This window comes from Oryx dammah, unplaced genomic scaffold (genome assembly GCF_014754425.2).
Source record: "Oryx dammah isolate SB20612 unplaced genomic scaffold, SCBI_Odam_1.1 HiC_scaffold_8, whole genome shotgun sequence".
Classification (NCBI taxonomy): domain Eukaryota; kingdom Metazoa; phylum Chordata; class Mammalia; order Artiodactyla; family Bovidae; genus Oryx; species Oryx dammah.
This window is the reverse complement of record NW_024070192.1, coordinates 15,976,964-16,004,331: the sequence shown is the minus strand read 5'-3', so window position 1 is coordinate 16,004,331 and position 27,368 is coordinate 15,976,964. Positions and strand designations below refer to the sequence as shown.

The 27,368-nt window shown below is 38.0% G+C and overlaps 1 long non-coding RNA gene across 1 annotated transcript; it reads left to right on the top strand.

The window, feature by feature from the left end:
- The first annotated feature begins 3,785 nt into the window (after positions 1-3,785).
- LOC120866982 lies at positions 3,786-26,771 on the top strand. Its single transcript, XR_005721789.1, has 3 exons — positions 3,786-3,860; positions 20,023-20,076; positions 26,673-26,771. It is a non-coding gene; the product is annotated as an uncharacterized LOC120866982 (long non-coding RNA).
- The last annotated feature ends 597 nt before the right edge of the window (positions 26,772-27,368 follow it).

Genomic DNA, 27,368 nt, shown 5'->3' with positions numbered 1-27,368 from the left:
CAAAGCTAGTGAAGATAATGGAATTCCAGCTAAGCTATTTAAAATCCTAAAAGATGCACCAGCCCCAAGCATCCAGTATCATGCATTGAACCATAATATATTTATATTTAAAGAAAAAGAACTTAAAAAAAAAAGATGGTGCTGTTAAGGTGCTTCACTCAATATGTCAGCAAATTTGGAAAACTCAGTAGTGGCCACAGGTCTGGAAAAGGTCAATTTTCATCCCAATCTCAAAGAAGACCAATTCCAGAAAATGTTCAGACTCATACAATTGTGCTCAGTTCACATGCTTACAGTTATGCTTAAAATCCTTCAAGTTAGGCTTTAGCAGTTTGTGAATTGAGCTCTACTAATGTACAAGCTGGGTTTTGAAGAGGCAGAGGAACCAGAGAGCAAATTTCCAACATCTGTTAGATCATGGAGAAAATAAGGGAGTTCCAAAAAAACATCCAATTCTCCTTCATTGACTATGCTAAAACCTTTGACTGTGTGGATCACAATGAACTGTGGGAAATTCCTAAAGAGATGGGAATACCAGGCCACCTTACCTGTCTCTTGAGAAACCAGGTAAAGAAGCAACAGTTAGAACTGAACATAGAACAATGAACTGGTTCAGATTTGGAAAGGAGTACATCAAGGCCGCATATTGTCACTCTGCTTGTTTAACTTATATGCAGAGTACATCATGCGAAATGCTGGACTGGATGAATCACAAGCTGGAATCAAGATTGCCGGGAGAACTATCAACAACCTCAGATACGCAGATGATACCACTCTAATGGCAGAAAGTGAAGAGGAACAAAAGAGCCTCTTGATGAGGGTGAAAGGAAAGAGTGAAAAAGTTGGCTTAGAACTCAACATTTGAAAAACTAAGATCGTGGCATCCAATCCCATCACTTCATGGCAAATAGAAGGGAAAAAGTAGAAACAGTGACAGATTTTATTTTCTTGGGCTCCAAAATCACTGCAGATGGTGACTGCAGCCATGAAATTAAAAGATGCTTGCTCCTTGGAAGAAAAGCTATGACAACCTCAGTTCAGTTCAGTTCAGATGCTTAGTCGTGTCTAACTCTGCGTCCCCATGGACTGCAGCACACCAAGCCTCTCTGTCCATCACCAACTCCTGGAGTTTACTCAAGCTCATGTCCATTGAGTTGGTGATGCTATCCAACCATCTCATCCTCTGTCATCCCCTTCTCCTCCTGCCTTCAATCTTTCCCAGCATCAGGGTCTTTTCAAATGAATCAATTCTTTGTATCAGGTGACCAAAGTATTGGAGTTTCAGCTTCAGCATCAGTCCTTCCAATGAATATTCAGGACTGATTTCCTTTAGGATGGACTGGTTGGATCTCCATGCAGTCCAAGGGACTCTCAAGAGTCTTTTCCAACACCATAGTTCAAAAGCATCAATTCTTTGGCTCTCAGCTTTCTTTATAGTTCAACTCTTGTGTCCATACATGACCACTGGAAAAACCATAGCCTTGACTAGACAGACCTTTGTCAGCAAAGTAATGTCTCTCCTTTGTAGTATGCTGTCTAGGTTGGTCACAGCTTTTCTTCCAAGGAGCAAATATCTTTTAATTTCATGGCTGCAGTCACCATCTGCAATAATTTTGGAGCCCCCAAAATAAAGTCTGTCACTGTTTCCATTGTTTTCCCATCTATTTGCCATGAAGTGATGAGACCAGATGCCATGATTTTAGTTTTTTGACTGTTGAGTTTTAAGTGAGCTCCTTCACTCTCCTCTTTCACTTTCATCAAGAGGCTCTTTAGTTCTTCTTTGCTTTCTGCCATAAGGGTGCATATTGATATTTCTCCCAGAAATCTTGATTCCAGCTTGTGCTTCATCCAGCCCAGCATTTCTCATGATGTACTCTGCATATAAGTTACATAAGCAGGGTGACCATATACAGCCTTGACATACTCCTTTCTCTATTTGGAACCAGTCCATTGCTCCATGTCTGGTTCTAACTGTCACTTCTTGACCTGCATACAGATTTCTCAGAAGGCAGGTAAGGTGGCTTAGTATTCCCATATCTTGAAGTATTTTCCACAGTTTGCTGTGATCCACACAGTCCAAGGCTTTGGCATAGTCAATAAAGCAGATGTAGATGTTTTTCTGGAACTCTCTTGCTTTTTTAATGATCCAATGGATGTTGGCAAAGCCTTCCTCAATGATCAATGCAAAGAAATAGAGGAATTACAAACCTAGACAGCATATTAAAAAGCAGAGAGACCACTTTGCTGACAAAGCTCTGTATAGGCAAAGCTATGGTTTTTCCAATAATCATGTATGGATGTGAAAGTTAGACCTTAAAGAAGGCTGAGTCCTGAGGAAGTAATGCTTTCTAATTGTGGTGCTGGAGAAGACACTTGAGAGTACTTTGGACTGCAAGGAGCTCAAACCAGTCAATCCTAAGGAAATCAACCCTGAATATTCATTGGAAGGACTGATGATGAAGCTGAAGCTCCAATACTATGGCCACCTGATATGAAGAGCCACCTCATTTGAAAAGACCCTGATGCTGGGAAAGACTGAAGGCAAGAGGAGAGGCGGGAGGCAGAGGATGTGATGGTTAGAAAGCTTTACCAATTCAATGGACATGAATTTGAGCAAACTTGGGGAGATAGTGGAGGACAGAGGAGGCTGTCCTACTGCTGTCCATGGGGTCAAAAAAAGGTGGAACCAACTTAGCAACTCAAAACAAATGCTTTAGGCTGAATACCTTCTCTAATGCTAGGTATATTTATCTGCTAAGTAAGGAAAATACTAGTACCAATTTTCCAAAGGTTTTTTTGGATTAAATGAAATGGCATATATAAAGGACTGAGCATTATGTCTACCAAGCTGAGATTTGTAAGTGCTGATAAATGGCAGTAGTAATGAAGATAATAGCAATAGCAGTAGTAGCAGCAGCAGCAGCAGCAGCTGGTGGAGTAGTAATCATTAGTCAGTACCTACTAGTGATATCTGAGTGTTTTTAAAAACATCAAACATTGTATTTTTTTAAATATAGAACTAGAAGGTCCCATGAAAGCTCTAGCCTCCATTAGGAAAAATATGGCCAATCCTGATGACCTAGGTTCCATAATAAAAAATATAGGGGTTCCATTACACCAAGATGTGATTCAAAGTGCACTGAAGAATGTGACTATCATGGGTAAGTATGTAATATGTTTCTAGGATCTTTTATCTTAGCTGACGTGCATCTGTTTGAATTTTTCAAGAGTTGTTAAAGGGTTGATCTGCTTCATGGATTATCCAAGGCTTTTATACCTACCACCCAGTTGCTGCTGCTGCTGCTAAGTCGCTTCAGTTGTGTCCGACTCTGTGCGACCCCAGAGACGGCAGCCTACCAGGCTCTTCTGTCCCTGGGATTCTTCAGGCAAGAACACCGGAGTAGGTTGCCATTTCCTTCTCCAATGCATGAGAGTGAAAAGTGAAAGTGAAGTTGCTCATTCGTGTCCGACTTCGTGATCCCATGGACTGCAGCCCAACAAGCTCCTCCATCCAGTTAGTTTCTAGTTATTTTCAACAGATCATACCAAGGAAGGATCTATAGAGGATGAGTGTGTGGGTGTGTGCCTGAGTGATATGTATTAATCTGTCTTTCTGATTGAATATATATTCAATATGATTGAATATAGGTATGTATTTAACTATATTTCAAGGTCAAAACCATAAATTATTTTTCAGTATAGTGGTTGTACTATATACTATAGTTGCCTAACTCTTATCTCTGGTCATTTATCTTTCCCATGTTCCCTGACATGTATGTTTCTTTCAGATGATGGGATGGTGAATTTAGAAGAGTTTATGGGCAATTTGGTCAATTCAGGATTTTCATCTCCACCTGAAAGTGAGTACGAATTTTCATTTAAATTGAGGTAGATAATGTGTGTATTGTGGATCTCTTGGGAAAACCCCAGATAGGCTTTTTCCTCAGCTGCTTTAAAACTGGCAGAATATTCCAGTGTCATTGTTCACACACGTCAAATGTATAGCATAACTGAAAAACACCATGAATTTTAGAAAGAACTAGTTACCTCTGCTGCCTGAGGGCTTCCCTGATGGCTCAGTGGTAAAGAAGCTGCCTGCAATGCAGGAGTTGCCAGAGACACAGGTTCAATCCCTGGGTTGGGAAGATAGCAACCCATTTCAGTACTCTTGCCTGAAAAATCTCATGGACAGAGCAGCCTAGTGGGCTATAGTCCAAAACAGTCACAAAGAGTCAGACATAACTGAGAGTCTGAACACAGCACAGTTACCTTTGCTGTCTAGTCTGAGCACTAGAGTTTTGACTGCAGTTGTCTTTCACTAAGGGCCTTTATTTTTTAAATATAAATTTATTTATTTTAATTGGAGGCTAATTACTTTAAAATATTGTATTGGTTTTGCCATACATCAACATGAATCCGCCATGGATGTACATGTGTTCCCCATCCTGAACTCCCCTCCCTCCTCCCTCCCCGTACCATCCCTCTGGGTCATCCCAGTGCACCAGCCCCAAGCATCCTGTATCATGCATCAAACCTGGACTGGCGATTTGTTTCTTATATGATATTATACATGTTTCAATGCCATTCTCCCAAATCATCCTACCCTCTCCCACAGAGTCCAAAAGACTATTTTATACATCTGTGTCTCTTTTGCTGTCTCGCATACAGGGTTATCATTACCATCTTTCTAAATTCCATATATATGCGTTAGTATACTGTATTGGTGTTTTTCTTTCTGGCTTACTTCACTCTGTATAATCAGCTCCAGTTTCATCTACCTCATTAGAACTGATTCAAATATATTCTTTTTAATGGCTGAGTAATACTCCATTGTGTATATGTACCAGAGCTTTTTTATCCATTCATCTGCTGATAGACATCTAGCTTGCTTCCATGTCCTGGCTATTATAAACAGTGCTGTGATGAACACTGGGGTACACGTGTCTCTTTCAGTTCTGGTGTCCTCGGTGTGTATGCCCAGCAGTGGGATTGCTGGGTCATAAGGCAGTTCTATTTCCAGTGTTTTAAGGAATCTCCACACTGTTCTCCATAGTGGCTATACTAGTTTGCATTCCCACCAACAGTGTAAGAGGGTTCCCTTTTCTCCTCACCTTCTCCAGCGTTTATTGCTTGTAGACTTTTGGATAGCAGCCATTCTGACTGGTGTGAAATGGTAACTCATTGTGGTTTTGATTTGCATTTCTCTGATAATGAGTGATGTTGAGCATCTTTTCATGTGTTTGTTAGCCATCTGACTAAGGGCCTTTTGAAAACAGGAATTACGTAAGATAAATATTATTGAACTAGCACTTGGAATGAGGCTGTTTGTAAATTATTCTTTTACTAAAGTATAATAGTGTGAGACATATTAACATATGATAAATAATGGGTTTCTGATACTAATTTATAACTCTTCACTAAGAAACTGATGGAAACCCTTACTGTTACGATTTGGAGAATTTTTGTTCAGGTTTGTATTTCTCTTTTATTATTCAAAGTTTGTTTGCTTTGGATATTTCTTTGAATGGCTTCCCCTTTTTCCAATCTCTCCTTATACATGAACTCAAAGTTTAATTTTAGTACTATGTTTGTCAATTATTATGTTAAAAATCCTTTTCTTCTTTTGGTTTGTGCAGTATATTTGCAATCTCAAGTCTCTGTGTTTTCTGATGAGCTGCTTTTTTTTGTCACTATGGTATTAGAAAGGAAAGAATGTTTTATATTTTGTATATTTAGGTTAGAAGAATAATTCTGACTTCAAGCCAAAACTGTATCCACTTTCACATCATTTCATATTGTACATCTTAACATAGTCCTTATGGTTGCAGAAGCTCAGGGTATACTTCTTTGATCATTTCCACATACTTTGGATAGGTATACATGTATAGTCTTGATATGTATGGAGCGATATTTTGTAGAAATGCCATCTTTGGGGAAACTTTCTAATAAAATAGCTTATCTGTTTTTGAGAGCTGGCATTGAAACAACTCAAATAATAATATCTCAAATAATAATGTAATACCTTTTTATGATGATGAGTGGTAACTAGACTTATCATGGTGATCATTTTATAATGTGAATGGCAACCCACTCCAATACTCTTGCCTGGAGCATTCCATGGATGGAGGAGCCTGGTGGGCTGCAGTCCATGGGGTCGTTAAGAGTCGGACACGACTGAGCGACTTCACTTTCACTTTTCACTTTCATGCATTGGAGAAAGATATGGCAACGCACTCCAGTGTTCTTGCCTGGAGAATCCCAGGGACGGCGGAGCCTGGTGGGCTGCCATCTATGGGGTCGCACAGAGTTGGACATGACTGAAGCGACTTAGCAGCAGCATACCAGAAACTAACATAGTATTACAATTATACTTCCAAAACAACTATTTTTCTTTTTCATAGAAAAAGAGATCAGATTTGTGGTTACCAGAGATGAAAAGAGGAGATATTGGAAGAAAGGGGTCATAGGTTGGAGAAGGAAATGGCAACCCACTCCAGTAGTCTTGCCTGGAGAAACCCCATGGACAGAGGAGCCTGGTGGGCTATAGTCCATTGGGTTGCAAAGGGTTGCACACAACTGAAGCAACTTAGCAATGGGTCATAAGGTACAAACTTCCAGTTAAAAGATAAATAAGTACTACAATATAATTACTAGTGCTCTACATTATATATGAAAGGTAAGAGTGTAAATCCTAAGAGTTCTTATCCCAAGGAAAAAAATTTTATTTTTTTCATTTAATTTTTATGAGATGATGGATGCTCATTAAGCTTATTATGGTGATCATTTCATGATGTATATGTCAAATCATTATGTTGTGTACCTTAAGCTTATACAGTGCTGTATTTCAATTATATCTCAGTAAAACTGGAAGGGAAAAAAAAAACATATCAGAAGTGCCACTGTATCTTCTGAAGAGATTGTTTATTATGCTGTTTAGTGACAAATGTGAAAAATGTCTCTTGAAATTTGGTATCAGAAGAAATTTTCTCTCTCCCAAAGACCAGTATGCTTCTTTGTATAAATGATAACCTGAGTTCCCTTTTACACCTTAACTACTAGAAAGTTCAGATTTAAATTTAATTTTTATTAATTGTGACTATATTGGTTTTGTTATTTACTATCTTCCTCTCATGTATTTTTAATTTTTATTTCTATCTTAAATACATTTAATTTTCATTTAATAATTCCTCAAATTAGTTAAGGAAGTGATTGGTTATAAATTTGTAAAATAGCATATCAAAAGCTGCTGTGAATCCTGGACCATGGGATATTAATTAGTATGTCATAAAAGAGAGATCAGTGGCTAAACTTGGAAAACACTGAAGTAGAAAACAAACTTTAACAAAATTCTCTGCTGCTGGACTATTAGAGGATTTTGCAGTTGACACAGTGGTAAAGAATCTGCCTGCCAAGCAGAAGATGCAGATTCGATCTCTGGGTCAGAAAGATCTCCCGGAGAAGGAAAAGACAACCCAATCCAGTATTCTTGCCTGGGAAATCCCATGGACAGAGGAGCCTGGTGGGTTACAGTCCACGGGGTCGCAAAGGGTCAGACAAAACTGAGCAACTGAATGACAGCGTGCAGGCACACATGAAGCCCCATCACTGTTCTCAGTCTCACTGTCTTTACTAACATACTCGTTTGTCAAGGGTTACCTCAAGTTGGTACAGAATCCTTTGTATCACACATACTATTTTTTCCTGTGTTCTTCAGAAGACAGTTTGGAAATGCTGCTTTGAAGAATAAAATGGAACAATTGTTTGTTGCTGATATGATAAAATAGAATCTACTTATGCATTAATACATAACTCTTGTGCCCTGTGTCTAAATTCTCTTATTAGTCCTGGTGATTTGGTAGATTCTTTAAGATTTTCTGTGTAAACAGTTATGTAATCTGCAAGTAGATACACTTTTACTTTTTTGTCCCCATTTCCCATGCCTTTTATTTATTTTTCTTGTTCTTCCTTATTTTACTGTCTAACTCCTTCAATATAATGTTGAACAGAAGTGTTGAGAGTGGGCATCTTACTTTATTCTGATCTTAGGGGTAAAACATTCAGACTTTCACCATTAAATATGTTAGCTGTAGGTGTTTTTTTTATTTTTTTAAGGCTCTGTTTGAAGAAATTCCCTTACTCTTTCCAGTTTACTGACAGTTTTTTTTTAATCACAAATGATTGATAATTTTGTGAAATTCTTTTCTGTCTTCTGACAGTTTTGTTTTTGTCCTTTATTCTGTTAACATGGTGAATTAAAATGCCTGATTGTTAAATGTTTGTAAATTGTATTTTAAAAATACAAGTTTTATTTTGAGAGTAAAAAGAGCAGAATTTTCAAACTTAAATACAAAAACATTTTATGATATGCTGCATTCTTGTTTTTCAAAGAAATCCTTTAGCTTGCAAACAGAACCAAAATATAATCCATTATGTTGAAATTGTGGAAAAGCCCAACCATTAGCAATTTGTCTACTTTTTTAAAAAAAGCAGAATTCTCTTGTATGAACTTTTCTATTTATTTATTTATGCCTGTGTTGGGTCTTTGTTGCTGTGTGGAGAGTGGGGGCTGCCCTCTGGTGTGGTGTGTGGGCTTCTCAGGGCAGTGGTTTCTTTTGTTGTGGAGCATGGGCTCTAAGGCACACAGGCTTCAGTAGTTATAGCACGTGGGCTCAGTAGTTGCAGCTCTGAGGCTCTAGAGCACAGGCTCAATAGTTGTGATGCATGGGCTTAGTTGCTCCAAGGTGTATGAGATCTTCCTGACCCAGGGATCGAACGCATGTCTCCTGCATTGGCAGGTGGATTCTTTACCACTGAGGTACCAGGAAAGTCCCTGTCTACTATTTTTGTATCATTACAAAATGTGAAAAAAAAGCAGAGCCTGGCATGGTGCCATCATGGGGTTGCAAAGAGTTGGTCACAACTTAGTGACTGAACAGTATGTTTCATACTCATGCATTATGAGGACATTAACTTCTAGAATCTCTCTGAGTATGATAGAAGTCTTTACTAGTTTAAATTATCTTTCCTTTTCTGTGTAATCTGTTTCTACAGTTAAAAATTGAGAGACTGAACTAATCATGCTTGATAGCCAGTATAAATTTGTTTTATTTCTGTATATGGAAATTCACTTCAGTTCAGTTCAGTCACTCGGTCGTGTCCGACTCTTTGTGACCCCATGAACCGTAGCACTCCAGGCCTCCCTCTCCATCACCAACTCAAGGAGTCCACCCAAACCCAAGTCCATTGAGTCGGTGATGCCATCCAACCATCTCATCCTCTGTCTTCCCCTTCTCCTCCTGCCCTCAATCTTTCCCAGCATCAGGGTCTATTCAAATAAGTTAGCACTTAGCATCAGGTGGCCAAAGTATTGGAATTTCAGCTTCAACATCAGTCCTTCCAATGAATACCCAGGACTGATCTCCTTTAGGATGGACTGGTTGGATCTTCTTGCAGTCCAAGGGACTCTTAAGAGTCTTCTCCAACACCATAATTCAAAAGCATCAATTCTTTGGCACTCAGCTTTCTTTATAGTCCAACTCTCACATCCATACATGACTACTGGAAAAACCATAGCCTTGACTAGATGGACCTTTGATGACAAAGTAATGTCTCTGCTTTTGAATATGAAGTCTAGGTTGGTCATAACTTTCCTTCCAAGGAGTAAGTGTCTTTTAATTTCATGGCTGCAAACACCATCTGCAGTGATTTTGGAGCCCAGAAAAATAGTCAGCCACTATTTCCCCATCTATTTGCCATGAAGTGATGGGACCAGATGCCATGATCTTAGTTTTCTGAAAGTTGAGCTTTAAGCCAACTTTTTCACTCTCCTCTTTCACTTTCATCAAGAGGCTCTTTAGTTCCTCTTCACTTTCTGCCATAAGGGTGGTGTCATCTGCATATCTGAGGTTATTGATATTTCTCCCAGCAATCTTGATTCCAGCTTGTACTTCCTCCAGCCCAGCATTTCTCATGATGTACTCTCCATATAAGTTAAATAAGCAAGGTGACAATATACAGCCTTGATGTACTCCTTTTCCTATTTGGAACCAGTCTGTTGTTCCATGTCCAGTTCTAACTGTTGCTTCTTGACCTGCATACAGGTTTCTCAAGAGGCAGGTCAGGTGGTCTGGTATTGCCATCTCTTTCAGAATTTTCCACAGTTTATTGTGATCCACACAGTCAAAGGCTTTGGTATAGTCAATAAAGCAGAAATAGATGTTTTTCTGGAACTTTCTTGCTTATTTGATGATCCAGCAGATGTTGGCAATTTGATCTCTGGTTCCTCTGCCTTTTCTAAAACCAGCTTGAACATCTGGAAGTTCACAGTTCACGTATTGCTGAAGCCTGGCTTGGAGAATTTTGAGCATTACTTTACTAGCATGTGAGATGAGTGCAACTGTGCGGTAGTTTGAGCATTTTTTGGCATTGCCTTTCTTTGGGATTGGAATGAAAACGGACCTTTTCCAGTCCTGTGGTCACTGCTGAGTTTTCCAAATTTGCTGGAATATTGAGTGCAGCACTTTCACAGCATCATCTTTCAGGATTTGAAATAGCTCCACTGGAATGCCATCACCTCCACTAGCTTTGTTTGTAGTGATGCTTCCTAAGGCCCACTTGACTTCACATTCCAGGATGTCTGGCTCTAGGTGAATGATCACACCATTGTGATTATCTGGGTCATGAAGATCTTTTTTGTACAGTTCTTCTGTGTATTCTTGCCATCTCTTCTTAATATCTTCTGCTTCTGTTAGGTCCATATCATTTCTGTCCTTTAATGAGCCCATCTTTGCATGAAATGTTCCCTTAGTATCTCTAATTTTCTTGAAGAGATCTCTAGTCTTTCCCATTCTGTTGTTTTCCTCTATTTCTTTGCATTGATTGCTGAGGAAGTCTTTCTTATCTCTCCTTTCTATTCTTTGGAACTCTGCATTCAAGTGGGTATATCTTTCCTTTTCTCCTTTGCTTTTCACCTCCCTTCTTTTCACAGCTATTTGTAAGGCCTCCTCAGACAGCCATTTTTCTTTTTTGCATTTCCAATATGGAAATTGGTTGATCCCTTTTGGTTTCTCAGATGAATGATGAAGAACCCTGTGTATATGAATGAAATATGCTGCTTGGCAAGCCTTGCTTTAGGGAGAGCTGGTGGAGTGGCTTCTTAAATGGCTGAATAAATTAAGCTTTAGTTTCAGCCACCAAAATTCACCTTGACAGCTGTGGTTTTCTCTCTGTTACTGGAGAGTTCTCCCAATATTTTGGCCAGGAAGCAGGTGCTGAACTGCCTGTTCCTCTGTGACTCAGGGATTTTAGAAAATGAGAAAGGAGTGACTTACTGAGACAAATAAATGCTCCACAGATAGGCTTTTGGTTAATCCCTTTATTTTCTGATTCTTCTCCCCTCAGTATCTGCTAAAATTGAGCATTGAGCTTTTTGGGGAGTTTTTCTGGGCAAATAGGTTTCTTTCATACTTTTTCCTTTATCTACTTAGAGCTTCCTCCTTTGTAAATTCTAGACTGTGATTTCCTCTGCTCATTTTATTTATCACATTTATTTGTTTGCTTTTTTTACTATATATCTCCCCAAAGTAGCATGTGAACTGTTGATAGGAACTTTATCTGTTTTGCTCACTGCTGTAATCACTAGCATGTAGGCTAGTGTGCATCACATAAAAGGACTTAAACAAATGTTTAATGAATGCTGCTACTGCTGCTAAGTCGCTTCAGTCGTGTCCAACTCTGCAACCCCAGAGACGGCAGCCCATCAGGCTCCCCTGTCCCTGGGATTCTCCAGGCAAGAACACTGGAGTGGGTTGCCATTTCCTTCTCCAATGCATGAAAGTGAAAAGTGAAAGTGAAGTCGCTCAGTCGTGTCCGACTCTTAGCGACCCCATGGACTGTAGCCTACCGGGCTCCTCCGTCCATGGGATTTTCCAGGCAAGAGTACTGGAGTGGGGTGCCAGTGCCTTCTCCAGTTTAATGAATAAATAGATGAACTAACATACTTTGTTTTCTTTCATAAATATTAAACTTTTATTCTACTTTTTTCTACCTATTTTTTCCACACATTCTTTTTTGTTGTTTATTCCCTTCTCCCATCATTTTAATTTGTTTAGTTGGGTCTTTGAAAGAAGAGGAGAAAAACATGTCTTCATTGCCAGACTTTAGGATATTTTTGGGAATATTTTTCGTGGGAAAAAATGTCTTGCATTTTGGGTAAAACGATTTGTTTTAAAAAATTTGAAACTTTTATTATTATTTAGTGAATATAATCAATTATAGTAATTAATTTAAGAATTAAGTCTCAAATCAAACCACTGCCTTCAAGTTATATTTATATGGCCCAATTGTCCATGTAACTCTAATAATACCCAACAGTTACTTTGTCTTTAGCTCATTTATCAGGAGCTACTGAGGCACTTCTATGTTAACTCTCTATGTTCTACTGAACAGCTCTCACTGTAAAGTGTGGTATTTTATATTTAAAATCATTAGAAAATCTCAGTTTCATATTATTCACTTTCCATGTCTTCGAAGGAAAAATCGAGATCAATAACCTGGATAATTTCATGGATGATATGGGAGTTGAGCTTACATATAAAGAACATAAAGAGATGGTAAATCATCTCCCAGCTAGTGGTGAGCATTTCAGTTATTTTGGTATCTTGCAAAGAATGCTTTTAGGCTTAATTATAAGAAATATTCATATTTCCCTTTAAAGTACTATAAAAGTACCCAGAAATATCTACTACCAAAGGTGTGAATGTGTATGTGTACTTATTATTATTGTGATTTTTGAAATGAACATTCAGGCTTTAAGTAAATATTAAGATTCTTATGCAGAAAGTATTAATATTGGGGCCCTAAATGTCACCAACTAAGCTAGGTTGTCTCATGAGGTACTAAGCTAGGTAATCTCATCTTCAAGGTCAGTGAAAGGTCAGACCGTAAGAAGGGAAAAGTAGAAAATTAGGGGAGATGGAAGCGTGAAAATGAAGGATAAGAAAAAGAAAACTAGTTTACGTTCTGCCCATAAGCTAGTAAGAATAACCTATGGCAAAAGTGTCATGAAATTCTAATTTTATTTAGGTAAAATAGTCATAGTAATAATGGTAGATTTCATTCACACTGCTATGTATCAGGGACTATACCTCCTTAACAGTATTATTCCAAGAATTAAGGAAATAATATAAATAATTTAAAAATAAATATTAGGGTTTTTTCCCCTCATTTATATTGAAATAGTGTCTGTGTGTGTGTGTGTGTGTGTGTGTGTGTACGTATGTATGTAAAGAGCTTCCCAGGTGGCTCTAGTGATAAATAACCTGCCTGCCAATGCAGGAAATGTAAGAAACACGGGTTTGATCCCTGGGTTGGGAAGATCCCCTGCAGGAGGGCATGGCAACCCACTCCAGTATTCTTGCCTAGAGATTCCCATGGACAGAGGAGCCTGGCGGGCTACAGTCCCTAGGGTTGCACAGAGTTGGACATGACTGTAGCAGCTTAGCATGCATGTATGTCAAAGAAGTCAATGAGTTGCTGCTCTAATAAAATGGTGGCTCATAATAGCTAAGAATTGTAGTCTTTAATGAGGAAGAAATAGGTATAATCCCTTGTGATTTATTTTTAATTTGCTCATTTATTTATACAACAAACATTTAGTAAGGACCTTGTATGTGCCAGATAAAGATGAATTAGGTCTGTTCATGCCAGTAAGGAATTCATAGTTTCTTTGGGGACAGGAGACAAGTATGAAGAAAAAATGCAAATTAAAGTTCTAAAAGGTCTACAATATTGAGAATAAATAGACAGCATTTGCTATGAAGGAGGAAATGACAGCCAATCCTGGTACTCTTGCTAAGAAAATCCAATGGACAGAGGAGCCTGGCTGGCTATAGTCCATAGTGTTGTAAAAGAGGCAAATGTGAATCAATGACAGCTCACACACAGATAATATTTGGGAAAGGATGAAAAGATGGAAGGAGGAAGGGAATAATGGTTGCTTTCAGACAACTGAATCTGTTGTGGTAGTTTAGGAAAAAAAAGAGCTGATGTAAAGGAGGCAAGGTTGTGTTACAGAGGGCCTGGACTTTATCCTACAGGTAATACTGCAGGGGGAGCCACTGCAGTTTTTCTTATTTGAGAGTAGTATCATGTTTTGTTCTCTACTCCCAAAAGTTACTGGGCTATAGAAAATAACTCAAAAGCTATCTTAAATTCTAAAATGTATTTTTTCACATATTGGTCACTTTTAGGTACCATAAAAATAGCTATATTGTATTCCAGTTGGCTTGCCTCTTAGCTCAGTCATTATAGAATTTGTCTGCAATGAAGGAGACAGCGTTTGATTCTTGGATGGGGAAGATCCCCTGGGTATTCCATTTGAGAAAGCAAATAATTTTTGAAAGATTTGCTTTTCATACTGATTTTTATAACTTCAAATATTATGCCTTTTTATGACTTCCCATGTGTTTAAAACTTTGTACTATCTTACAGCTGATGAAAAGATAAATCAGCTCAAATTGACGGATACTGTGAATACTCTTAAAGGTGAATGAGTAATAAGAAGACATAAAACTCAAATCTTGAACCTTTGCAATAATATTTTAATGAAGTGTATTAAGGTTTTGTTTATGCATATTCACAATAAAAAAATCTTGGAGAATATGAGGGAAGCATAGAGAGGGACAAAAAAATAAAAATCACCCTTAGTTTACAATCAAAGACAAAGATAACCATCTTTTGGTATCAGTTCTGGCAACCCACTCTAGTATTCTTGCCTGGAGAATCCCATGGACTGTAGCCTGCCAGCCTCCTCTGTCCATGCTGTTAGTCGGATATGACTTAGCGATTAAACTACCTAAAACACAGTTCAGTTCAGCCGCTCAGTTGTGTCTGACTCTTTGCAATCCCCTGGACTGCAGCATGCCAGGCCTCCCTGTCCATCACCAACTCCTGAAGCTTGCTCAAACACATGCCCATCAAGTCAGTGATGCCATCCAACCATCTCATTCTCTGTTGTCCCCTTCTCCTCCTGCCTTTAATCTTTCCCAGCATCAGGGTCTTTTCTAATGAGTCAGTTCTTTGCAACAGGTGGCCAAAGTATTGGAGCTTTGGCATCAGCATCAGTCCTTCCAGTGAATATTCAGGACTGATTTCCTTTACGATTGACTGGCTTGATCTTCTTGCTAAGGGACTCTCAAGAGTCTTCTCCAATACCAGTTCAAAAGCATCAATTCCTTGGCACTGAACCTTCTTTATAGTCCAACTCTCACATCCATACATGACTACTGGAAAAAATAACTTGCATTGAATTTTTTTGCTTTGACTTTTATTCACATTATTTCATGAATAGTAAAATGTGAATCATATTTTACTGATTGATAGATAATTTAAATCTATTAATACTGAGTTTTATGGACAGAAAGTCTTTATTATTGTAACAGTGAACAGTTTACATATTTCTTTATATATATATATATATGTATTTTCCAAATAATGTAATTTACTCTGGCTTTCTTAAAGTGGTCATGTTCTTGACCTGCATGGGAACAATGATGTTATAAATCTGCAATAAATAAATCAAATTATTTCAGTGAATAAATAACTAGTTAAAAATCTAGAAGAGTGGGATGAAGTAGAAAGAAACAAACCCTGCTCCTAGTATAGGTGGCAAAAATAATTGAATTATTGGGAAGATTTCAAATCTTCTCTGCTCTTTTAGAGAGAAATGCAAATCCTTATTGCACAAATGGAAAAACTTTGGCGTATATGAGAATGACTTCTCTCATTGCCAAAGATGATAGCATAGTACTATTGTTCCTATCAAGCATAGGTTTAATTTCAAAATTGTAGTTTGTGTGATTTACATTTATGATATAAAAAATTGTGTCTCTCTGTGGAAATGAGATGTATTTAACTATTTGAACTACGTAACCACACAGACCTGTGTTCAAATACTGGCTCTACAAGCTACTAGCTGTGCAATTCTAGGTGGAGATCCAACCAGTCCATTCTGAAGGAGATCACCCCTGGGATTTCTTTGGAAGGAATGATGCTAAAGCTGAAACTCCAGTACTTTGGCCACCTCATGCGAAGAGTTGACTCATTGGAAAAGACTGTGATGCTGGGAGGGATTGGGGGCAGGAGGAGCAGGGGACGACCAAGGATGAGATGGCTGGATGGCATCACTGACTCGATGGACGTGAGTCTGAGTGAACTCTGGGAGTTGGTGATGGACAGGGAGGCCTGGCATGCTACGATTCACGGGGTCACAAAGAGTCGGACACGACTGAGCGACTGAACTGAACTGAACACTTCTCTCAGCCTCAGTCACACCATTTGTGAAACTGAAATATTGTGGATACCTAATTTATGTTACTTGAGGATAGACTGAAATGGTGCAAATATAGCATATAAAAATAACTATTATCTACTTTGAGAAATTTAGTGGGCAGTTACCAACTTTGCATTTTTAAAATTTGGATTAGGCTTGTCATCACAGGTGTAACTGGTTGTTATATAAGGATTAATGACATCAGATTTTATTTTGATTTTGTTATTTATTTTATATTAATTTTGGAACAAACTTTATTCTGCATATTTATTTTTTAAATTGAGACTGAGAAGCACAAAGTACAGAAATAGTGTCCTTATCCCAGACATGATATATGTATGAAATATATATTTATATATGAAATATATATTTATGTATAATATGTATTAAATTTATTGTTGTTTAGTCACTCAGTTGTGTCTGACTCTTTGTGACCCCATGGACTACAACAATCCAGGCTTCCCCGTCCTTCACTACTTCCTGGCGTTTGCTCAAACTCATGTCTGTTGAGTCACTGATGCCATCCAACCATCTCATCCTCTGTTGCCCTCTTCTCGTTCTGCTGTCAATCTTTCCCATCAGGGTCTTTTCCAATGAGTTGACTCTTTGCATTAGGTGGTCAAAGCATTGGAGGTTCAGATTCAGCATTAGTCTGTTCAGTGAATATTCAGAGTTGATTTCCTTTAGGATTGACTGGTTTGGTCTCTTTGCTGTCCAAAAGACTCTCAAGAGTCTTCTCCAGCACCACAGTTTGAAAGCATCAATTCTTCAGGACTCAACCTTCTTTATGGTCCAACTTTCACATCCATACATGACTATGGAAAAACCATAGCTTTGATTATATGGACCTTTGTTGGCAAAGTGATGTCTCTTCTCTGCTTTTTAATACGCTGTCTAGTATCATCATAGCTTTTCTTCCAAGGAGCAAGTGACTTTTAATTTCATGGCTGCAGTCACCATCCACAGTGATTTTGGAGCCCAGTAAAGTCTGTCATTGTTTCCTTTTGTTCCCCAGCTATTTGCCATGAAGTGATGGGACTGGATGTCATGATCTTAGTTTTTGAAAGTTGAGTTTTAAGTCAGTTCTTTCACTCTCCTCTTTCACCTTCATCATTATGTAAAATAATCCAATATTTATATATACTTATATAATATATAAATTATATATAATGCACAAACATACATATATACATGTAATGTGTATATGCATGCTTACAGATGTATGTGAGAGTTTGTGTACATATGTGTGTGTGTGTGTGTGTATTGTGTATGTTTAATTTATCTCATCTTTCTTAAGAAGGGAAAGTTAATACTCAAAAGTTAAGCAATGTTCTGGAGAAGATGGAAGTGGAGCTCACAAATAAGGAATTTCAGAATCTATCAGAACATTTACCAGTTGATAGTAAGCATTTCTGTCTTTAGTGATATTTTCAGAGAAAGTTAAATATTTGTATGAGGATTCATTAACTACCTTTATTTTGCCATATTGGAGTTTAAATCTTAATTGTACTTAAACCTTGTCTTCTCTTGTAAGTCTTACTTGTCACCAGCAGGCATAAGGAATATCTGAGAATGATTCAGCTGTCAGTGACATGCTTGTGACTTAGCTTAGGAAAAGAAAACAGACAAAGGTAAATAAGAACATAGATGAGTAGAAGTAGAAGAAAAGAGAGGTCTGAAAGTAAAATAGCAAGGAATGGAGGAGGGGAGAAGAAGGTTAGGCAATTGGAATTTCAGTAGTTCCTGGGCTGCAAATGTGAAATGAATTGAAGCCACGCAGTTGTGTCCAACTCTTTGTGACCCCATGGACTGTAGACTGCCAGGCTCTTCTGTCCATGGAATTCTCCAGGCAAGAATACTGGAGTGGGTTGCCATTCCCTTTTCTAGGCCAACCCAGGGATTGAACCTGCAGGCAGATTTTTTACCATCTGAGCAGACAGGGCCTGGAAAGTGGGGTTAAGCTAAAGGGCCCATGGGTGTGATATGACTCTTATTCCATCACTGCAATGTCCTGATTCTCAGTCAAACCATTCTTTTATATTTTTGGAGTATAATATCAGAGTTGATATGTAGTTTATTGTGAAAGGTGTTTCTTTTTTATGGCTAGTGAGAGGATAGATCTAAATACACTTCTGGATGAAATTAAGGTTCTTACAGAGGAGTGCAAAATTCTGACTAAAATAAAAAATCTTAATTCTTATTAATGAGCTGTTCACAATAAGGAATGTGCAGTTCTTTGGTTATCTGAATTTTAATAATAGTAGCCATTGCATTCTTTGTACAAGATTTAACTAAGCTGAATTTTTATAGGTGATGTGTTTTGAAGTGGTCACTTTTTGAAAAAAAAAAAAAATGTATATTGTCTCCGTAGAATTTAGTCAATAGAAACTAAACCCAAAATTCAATGAAGAAGGAAAGTTTGCATTTATTAGTCAAAGTCAATGTTTATATTTCTGGCCCCAAGGAGAACTTCTTATAGAAAATATAGAATAATTTTATGACCTTAGGAGAGACAGAATTTCTTAGATGACAAAGAGTTATAAGCATGAAATTAAAAATTAATGGATATCATCAAAATTAGAAACTTCTCTTTGTGAAAGACACAGTTGAAAAAGTGAAAAGGCAAGATATAGACTGAAAGAAAATATTTGTAAAACATGGATGACAAAGGATTAATATCAAGAATATCAAGAACTCTTACAGCTCAGTAATAAAAAGACAAATCAATAAAAGTTGGTTTATCTGTTCAATTTGAACAGATATTTCACACAAGAAAATATTTAAATGGCTAATGACCACAGGAAGGAATGCTGAGGATTATTAGTCATCAGAGAAATGTAATTTAAGTCATTATTAGGCACCACACTAAAGATCCATTAGAATAGGAAAAAATTAAAAGATGGACAGTACCAAGCATTGGCAAGATTTGGAGCATACAATTTCTAGAGGGTATACAAACCTCAGTGGAGATCTCTATGTCAGTTTCTCATAAAGTTGAACGTAAATTTACCATAAGACCCAGCAACTTCACTCCTAGTTATTTTTCCAGGAGAAATTAATACATATGTATTAAATGTTTGTGCATGAATATTTATAGCAACTTTATTCAGTCCATCAACCCATGTAGGGATAAACAAAGTGGGGTATATTCATATCAATGAAATGCTGCTCAACAAATGAACAAAACATGCTGGATGAGCCTCCAAAACATTATCTAAATGAAGGAAGACACTCACAAAATAATACCTAGTGTATGATGCTATTTTAGGAAATTCTGGAAAAGTAAATCTAATAACAGAAAGCAACCCGGTGACTGCTTGGGTTTATGTTTTACAGGGATTGACTTCAAAAAGGATTTATATTTTAGAGGGAGGATAGAAAGAATGAGTGGACTTGAAGTTAGTAAGCCATCATATTACTAATGTAAATGAAAAACGTCCTGTTTATCTCTGTAGCCCTGCTGCTTGCAGAGTGTCTTCAATGTTGAGTTGTTGAATGAATAAATGAATAAAGAATGGCTGTCTTAAAACAATAAATAAATGAAAAGTGTCCTAATTATTCCACTTTGATTTCGTTTGGAAAGTCTATTGTGCAAAATTCTAAAACAAATTTTAACCTTCAAAATTTATTTATTCAATGTTGGAACCTTCCACAGTGTTCATAAATTATTAAATATTTATCTTTTATTATAGCTGAGAGAAAAATAAATCAGATGAGACCAACAGATACCATGGAGGCTCTTAAAGGTAAGATGAAAAGGCAGCAAAACAGATCCTTTTGCTTTGATTCTTATACGGTTTCCTAGTAATTAGATTGCCACCCTCTATATATTAATTATTTTTGTTAGTTACTTAGATTTATCAGTTAATATACCATGATAAACTATTTTGTATCTTGCTTTGTTGTTCAGTCACTGAATGGTGTCTGACTCTTTACGACCCCATGGATTGCAGCACTCCAGGCTTCCCTGTATTTCACTATAGAATTCCAATTTTGATAAGTGAGGAGAAAATCAAGCTCTGGATCTAAGCAGCAAAGAGTGAGGTAGAGAACTCGGGGTTATCAGCAACGGAGACTTTCTTTCTAGATAGTCTGGACAACACAAGTGAAGTTGCTCAGTCATGTCTGACTCTTTGCGACCCCACGGACTGTAGCTTATCAGGCTCCTCCATCCATGGGATTTTCCAGGCAAGAGTACTGGAGTGAGTTGCCATTTCCTTCTCCAGAGGATCTTCCTGACCCAAGGATCAAACCTGGGTCTTCCACATTGCAGGCAGACGCCTTACCGTCTGAGCCACCAGGGAAATCATGGACAACAAAAATAAAGCTTATTTATTGGTCTAAAGGTTTATATTACATTGCTTGCCTTAAGTGCTATAATTCATTTAGTTAGTTAACATTTGTTGAGTTCTTTAGATGCAGAAGGAAGATACAATGTTCTTTTTAACAAAGAAGGTGAATCAGACAATGTTCCTGCTTTCATGGAGATTTCATTTTCTTAGTAGTTGGGGGAAAAAGTAATCAAAAAATGAGATAATTTCAGAAAGCAGTAAGTGCTTCTTTTTCTATAAAAAAGAAGATAGTAGGATTCTTTTGAACTGTGGTGTTGGAGAAGACTCTTGAGAGTCCCTTGGACTGCAAGGAGATCCAACCAGTCCATCCTAAAGGAAACCAGTCCTGGGTGTTCATTGGAAGGACTAATGCTGAAGCTGAAACTCCAATACTTTGGCCACCTCATGTGAAGAGTTGACTCATTGGAAGACTCTGATGCTGGGAGGGATTGGGGGCAGGAGGAGCAGGGGACGACAGAGGATCAGATGGCTGGATGGCATCACCAACTCGATGGACCTGAGTTTGAGTGAACTCTGGGAGTTGGTGATGGACAGAGAGGCCTGGCGTGCTGCAATTCATTGGGTCACAAAGAGTTGGACACGACTAAGCGACTGAACTGAATAGGATTAAGAGTGGCGGGGCTGCATTATATCAGTTAGGAAATGCCTGGTGGAGGTCGAGGCATTTGAGCTGAGATTTGGACTCAGCCTCCTTTTAGAATTTTGTGTTGAATAAGCTGTTTTTCTGGGCTTCCCTGGTAACTCTGAGGTAAAGAATCCACCTGCAGTACAAGAAGCTGCTGGAGACGTGGGTTTGATCCCTGGGTCAGGAAGATTCCCTGGAGGAGGGCATGGCAACCCACTTCAGTATTCTTGCCTGGAGAATCTCATGAACAGAGGAGACTGGTGGGCTACAGTCCATAGGGTTACAAAGATTCAGGCACAACTGAAGCAACTTAGCTTGTACACATACAAGCTTGTTTTTCAACATAAGCCTAATGAAATAAATTCTAAGTCTAATATTAAACTTCATTGCCAATTGGATAGATTTTGAACATAATAATGATAATACATAGACATCGTTTTCATGTTTTATAGTGATAACATCTTCGTCATAGTCCTCTGCTAGATGGGGAAACAGTGGAAACAGTGGCTGACTTTATTTTTTGGGCTCCAAAATCACTGCAGTTGGTGATTGCAGCAATGAAATTAGAAGACACTTACTCCTTGGAAGGAAAGTTATGACCAACCTAGATAGCATATTAAAAGCAGAGACATTACTTTGCCAACAAAGGTCCATCTAGTCAAGGTTATGGTTTTTCCAGTAGTCATGTATGGGTGCAAGAGTTGGACTATAAAGAAAGCTGAGCATCGAAGAATTGATGCTTTTGAACTGTGGTGTTGGAGAAGACTCTTGAGAGTCCCTTGGACTGCAAGGAGATCCAACCACTCCATCCTAAAGGAAATCAGTCCTGGGTGTTCATTGGAAGGACTGATGTTGAAGCTGAAACTCCAATATTTTGGCCACCTGATGCGAAGAGCTGACTCATTTGAAAAGACCCTGATGTTAGGAAATATTGAAGGCAGTAGGAGAAGGGGACAACAAAGGATGAGATGGTTAGATGACATGGACATGAGTTTAGGTAAACTCCGGGAGTTGGTGATGGACAGGGAGGCCTGGCATGCTGCGGTTCATGGGGCTGCAAAGAATTAGACATGACTAAGTGACTGAACTGACTGTATGTTTATAGACAACCAGCCTCATAGTTCAAGAGAAAATAATAATAGATATTAATATAATCATTAATGTTACTGGTATATAATTTCAATGGACAGTCTTATAACTACATGTCATGCTAATCTGATTTGAGATTGTAAGAGATTACCAGACATGACTCCATTTTAGACTATGTAATTAAATGAAGATTTCATTTCTTTGTTCTCATCTATAGTTGAATTAGACTGATACTATATAAGTATAAGTGATATTGTACTTATGTTGAAACTGTTAAATAATTCTTAAATGTCCTTCTGGGTTCTTTTCCTAACTTCCCAGAAGAAAGAAAATTGATTCCAGAGACTTTGAAAATATTCAGGGGAACATGACAATTCAACTCACAGATAAGGAAATGTTTAGCCACTGAAAACTTTGCCAGTGGATGATAAACATTTTCCTTTGAGAGAGTTTTGTTATGAGGCTTATATATGGTAATTTCTAGATCTATACCTATCTGATTAGATATGTTAAGAAAAATATTCCCTTCTCCAGGGGATCTTCCTGACCCAGAATTCAAACCCAGGTCTCCTGCATAGCAGGTGGATTCTTTACCATTTGAGCCACCAGGAAATCCCAGATGTAACTATCTTGAAAGGAAAAATGTTTGTGATTTAGTTTTTAATGTATTGATGGTAGCAAACCATTTACTCATGGTTTTTGCCATCAAAACTGAACAGTATTTAATGGTACTCTGGAATCAGTGATTAGCCTAAAGTATAAATATAAAAAGACAGAAATGAGTCTAAGAGGAACAGAAGGAGAAAGCAGGAAAGTATTCAGAAAGAGAAAAAATCTTAAATAGGTTGTGTATATGGCAGGATTAAATTTAACACAGTACTAACATTAGTGTGCAGTAAGTGAGAGTGGTGTTCTTTATTTTTTCTAACTGACTTCACTGTCTTCCCAGCCCCCTTTCTATTTTGGCTGTGAGTGGGGATGAAGACAGTGGAAGGTGAGAGGGCAGGACTTAAATTGGCCACCTAAAAGTAACTCAGTTCATTCTGGTTTAAAGTAAAAGATGTATTTTTAGTTGACCTAGTTTATTTTAGGAAATCCTCAGTTTTTCAAGCCTTTCTTCCCTTCCCCTCATAAAGATATCCCACTAAAAATAAATAAATAAATAACATCTTTAACTTTGATATAAAGAACTATTTTCAGAATTGCCTTTCAGATTAAATTTTAAAAGCTCTAAAAGTCTCCTATCTAATTTTATATATAAAATGTCATTTGCATTAATTTGATGATTTTTAACTACACATTTGGCCCACAGTATCTAATTAATTTGGCAAGAGAATTATGGAAATAATAAAATTACTTCCAAATTTCAAAAAAAAAAGCTTGTATATCCTCCTGGTGGTAGAGGAGGGTAGCCAGACCTTGTGTTGTCCTCTGGGTTCTTGATAGCCTCTTTCACAGTGTCTCATACTTCATGAGTCCTGAACATGCTGGTGAAGTCCTCTCCTGCTGAAGGAACTTGTGGTCTGTTTTCTTAGCAAAGTCAAGGTTCTATGGTCCTTCCTTCGCTAACTTGGCTGAGCTTTAGACTCATTGTTGATGAGGTCCTTTAAGTCTCAATTAAGTGTTCTGTCAGTCCCCAGACTGTGCTGTCTATCTCATAGCCTCTGTTAAGCATTATATTTCCCTTGATTTGGTGACCCACTCACTTCTATCTCTGACTCATTAGGAGTATGTGGAATAGCTGAATATTTTCCATATCATTCCAAAAGCCAAAGCGGGCAAAGGGTTATTTCCAGCCCTCTCTCTGCCTAAACACACCATAACACAATATCTGACAATGGCATTGCTGTCCGGGCACCCTATAAGATGGCAACTTTACAGAGTTCCAAGGAAGCAAGACACAAGTACTCCTTAATTTTTTTATACCCTCACTCCCATCCCACCAACATATCTTCTATTTTGCCTCCTTTCAAGGTTTGACTTAGAGAGAAGAGTTGGGGGTAGACTTAGATAGGGAAGGAAATGGCAACCCACTCCAGTATTCTTGCCTGGAGAATCCCATGGACCGAGGAGCTTGGTGGGCTACAGTACACGGGTCGCAAAGAGTTGGACATGACTGAGCGACTTCACTTTCACTCACTTTAGATAGGGATGGGGCGTTTAGCAGCAAAAACACTTAAACCTACATTCTTTAGAAAGAGAGAGGTGAAAGGAGGGAGGAAAGGAGGATGGGAGGAAGGAAGGGAGGAAGAGAGAAAGAGAAATAGATAAAAATAGGTTAAAAAAGAAAGGTATATCTTTATCTCTCATTCTCCAAGTTGCAGTTTCTTAAGCCATAAAGTATGGGGCTTCCCTGATAGCTCAGTTGGTAAGGAATCTGTGTGCAATGCAGGAGACTCCAGTTCAATTCCTGAGTTGGGAAGACCCACTGGAGAATGGATAGGCTACCCACTCCAGTATTCTTGGGCTTCCCTTGTGGCTTAGCTGGTAAAGAATCCGTCTGCAATGTGGGAGACCTGAGTTCAGTCCCTGGGTTGGGAAGATCCCCTGGAGAAGGGAAAGGGTACCCACTCTAGTATTCTCGCCTGGAGAATTCCATGGACTATATAGTCCATGGGATCGCAAAGAGTTGGGCATGACTGAGTGACTTTCACTTTCACTTTCAAGCCATAAAGTAAACTTTTCCTGTCCTTTTCTGATCAAATGAGGGTGAAAAAGAAAGAGGAAAGGAGCTTTCCTATGTCATCCTTTGGTCTTTCAACCCTCTAGTTTATTATTTAATGTCAGATGTTCAAGTTTGCTTTGTAAAAGTAGTTTTTGAAAATTAAAAATATGCTTTTTTTCCCTTTGAGTGATATACATTCTATGACTTGAATAGGGAAAAATTTCACAGGAGAAAAAAAAATGAAGTCACTCAGTTGTGTCTGACTCTTTGCAACCCCATGGCCTGTAGCTTATCAGGCTCCTCCATCCATGGGATTTTCCAGGCAAGAGTACTGGAGTGAGTTGCCATTTCCTTCTCCAGAGGATCTTCCCGACCCAGGGATCGAACCTGGGTCTCCCACATTGTAGGCAGATGCTTTACCGTCTGAGCCACCAGGGAAGTTCATAGGAGAAAAGAAATATGAAAAAGAAAAATACAATTTTAGTACAGTTTCAAATCTTTTACCTGTGCAATAGATTTCAACATGACAGAATGTTGCTTCAAGGGTGAAAAGACTTTGATCTAGCTTTCATATTTTTATGGACATGGATATTCCTAATCTATAAGGCAAATCAGAAAAGTGCTTCTTTATGAAACTTAAACTATCTCATGAGTTCCATTTCTCTGTGAATGGAATTTTGCCTTATCTTTAGCTAATAGCAAAGGTGAATCATAGTGAAATCTTGGCTGGTTTTGAAACTTTCAAAGGTAAGATGGATGATACATTAACTCTCAAATTGTCTCCTAGTATCTTATTTCCTAATCATTTGATAAGGAGTTCTGTTACTCTCTGATGTGTGGATCCAATATAATTTAAATTATTTTATCTTGGCAGATGTTTTTTATTTTTGGTTTATTTACCTTGGCCATATTGATATGAATTTTAATAAACTTTCCTAAAGAAGAGATAGAATTTATTGCTTGAGGTTAGTTATGAAATGCAGAACAAGAAAATAGTCATTCAGTGATTTTGGTGAGCATAGGCAGTGAATCCAGTTAGAATTAAAAAGGGAAACCAACCCTACTTTTGTCACAGAGATAGTTATTAAAGTGTGTCAAGCACCTCTGTATGGCTGACAGAGTTCTAAATATTTTCACATATGTTACTTTATACTCACAGAAGCTCTATGGGACAGATAGGATCACCTTCACCTCATATACCAGAAAACTAGGACTCCCAAGAAGTTGTGTTATTTACCTACATTCCAGTAGGTAATAAATAGTAGAGAACAATATTCAAACCCATGTGTTCTTACTTCAACCATAGTAATTTTCTCATTTCACTAGAACTGCCTATTTCTTTCATAAGAATAATACACTGAAAACTGTATAATATTAAGAATAATGCACTGTTCCTTTTAGAAATTTATGGTGTGTATGTTTATTCCTCCAAAAAGGTTTAAAGGAAGTGAGCTTAATTCTAATCATATTGAATGTCTGCAAAAATTTATATAGGTTCAAGGGGTCTTGAATATTCCTACCCTCCCCCCAAAAATCGATAATACATAGGCAAAATAAATGAAATATTTTAGAATTAGTAAGAATTTTCATATTTATCTCTCTTTCCTTAAGGAGAGATGGTAAATATCAGAGACCTGGACAGCTTACTAGGAAACATGGGCATCGAACTCACCAAAGAAGAACTTGGAGAGCTGAGAAGAAACCTTCCCATTAATGGTAACTCATTTTAGATATAAAGCATCCCTCAGGAAAGCTTGATCTTGAGGTTTATGTATGAGTATTTCTGAGACCAGATTCATTTTATGATGATAAAAAAAACCTTGCAAAAGTTGTCTAGATTAATTCCAAGATCATCTTTCATATCTGTGAATATGTTCGGGGAGCAAAATTAAAAGGTGGAAAAGGAAATGGAAGACTGAAATTGCACATCCTTTCCATATTTCCCATTCACTTATGTATTCTGACTTAACTCCTTAATTCTGACTGTAGCTCCTTAATATTACTTAAACTTCTCTAAAGACATAAGTAGCTTACTATTTGTCAGTTCAGTCGCTCAGTCGTGTCCGACTCTTTGCAACCCCATGAATTGCAGCACACCAGGCCTCCCTGTCCATCACAATCTCTCGGAGTTCACTCAGACTCACGTCCATCGAGTCCGTGATGCCATCCAGCCATCTCATCCTCGGTCGTCCCCTTCTCCTCCTGCCCCCAATCCCTCCCAGCATCAGAGTCTTTTCCAATGAGTCAGCTCTTCGCATGAGGGGCCAAAGTACAGACTTTATCCAGTCTTATTTTTATTGGAGCTTT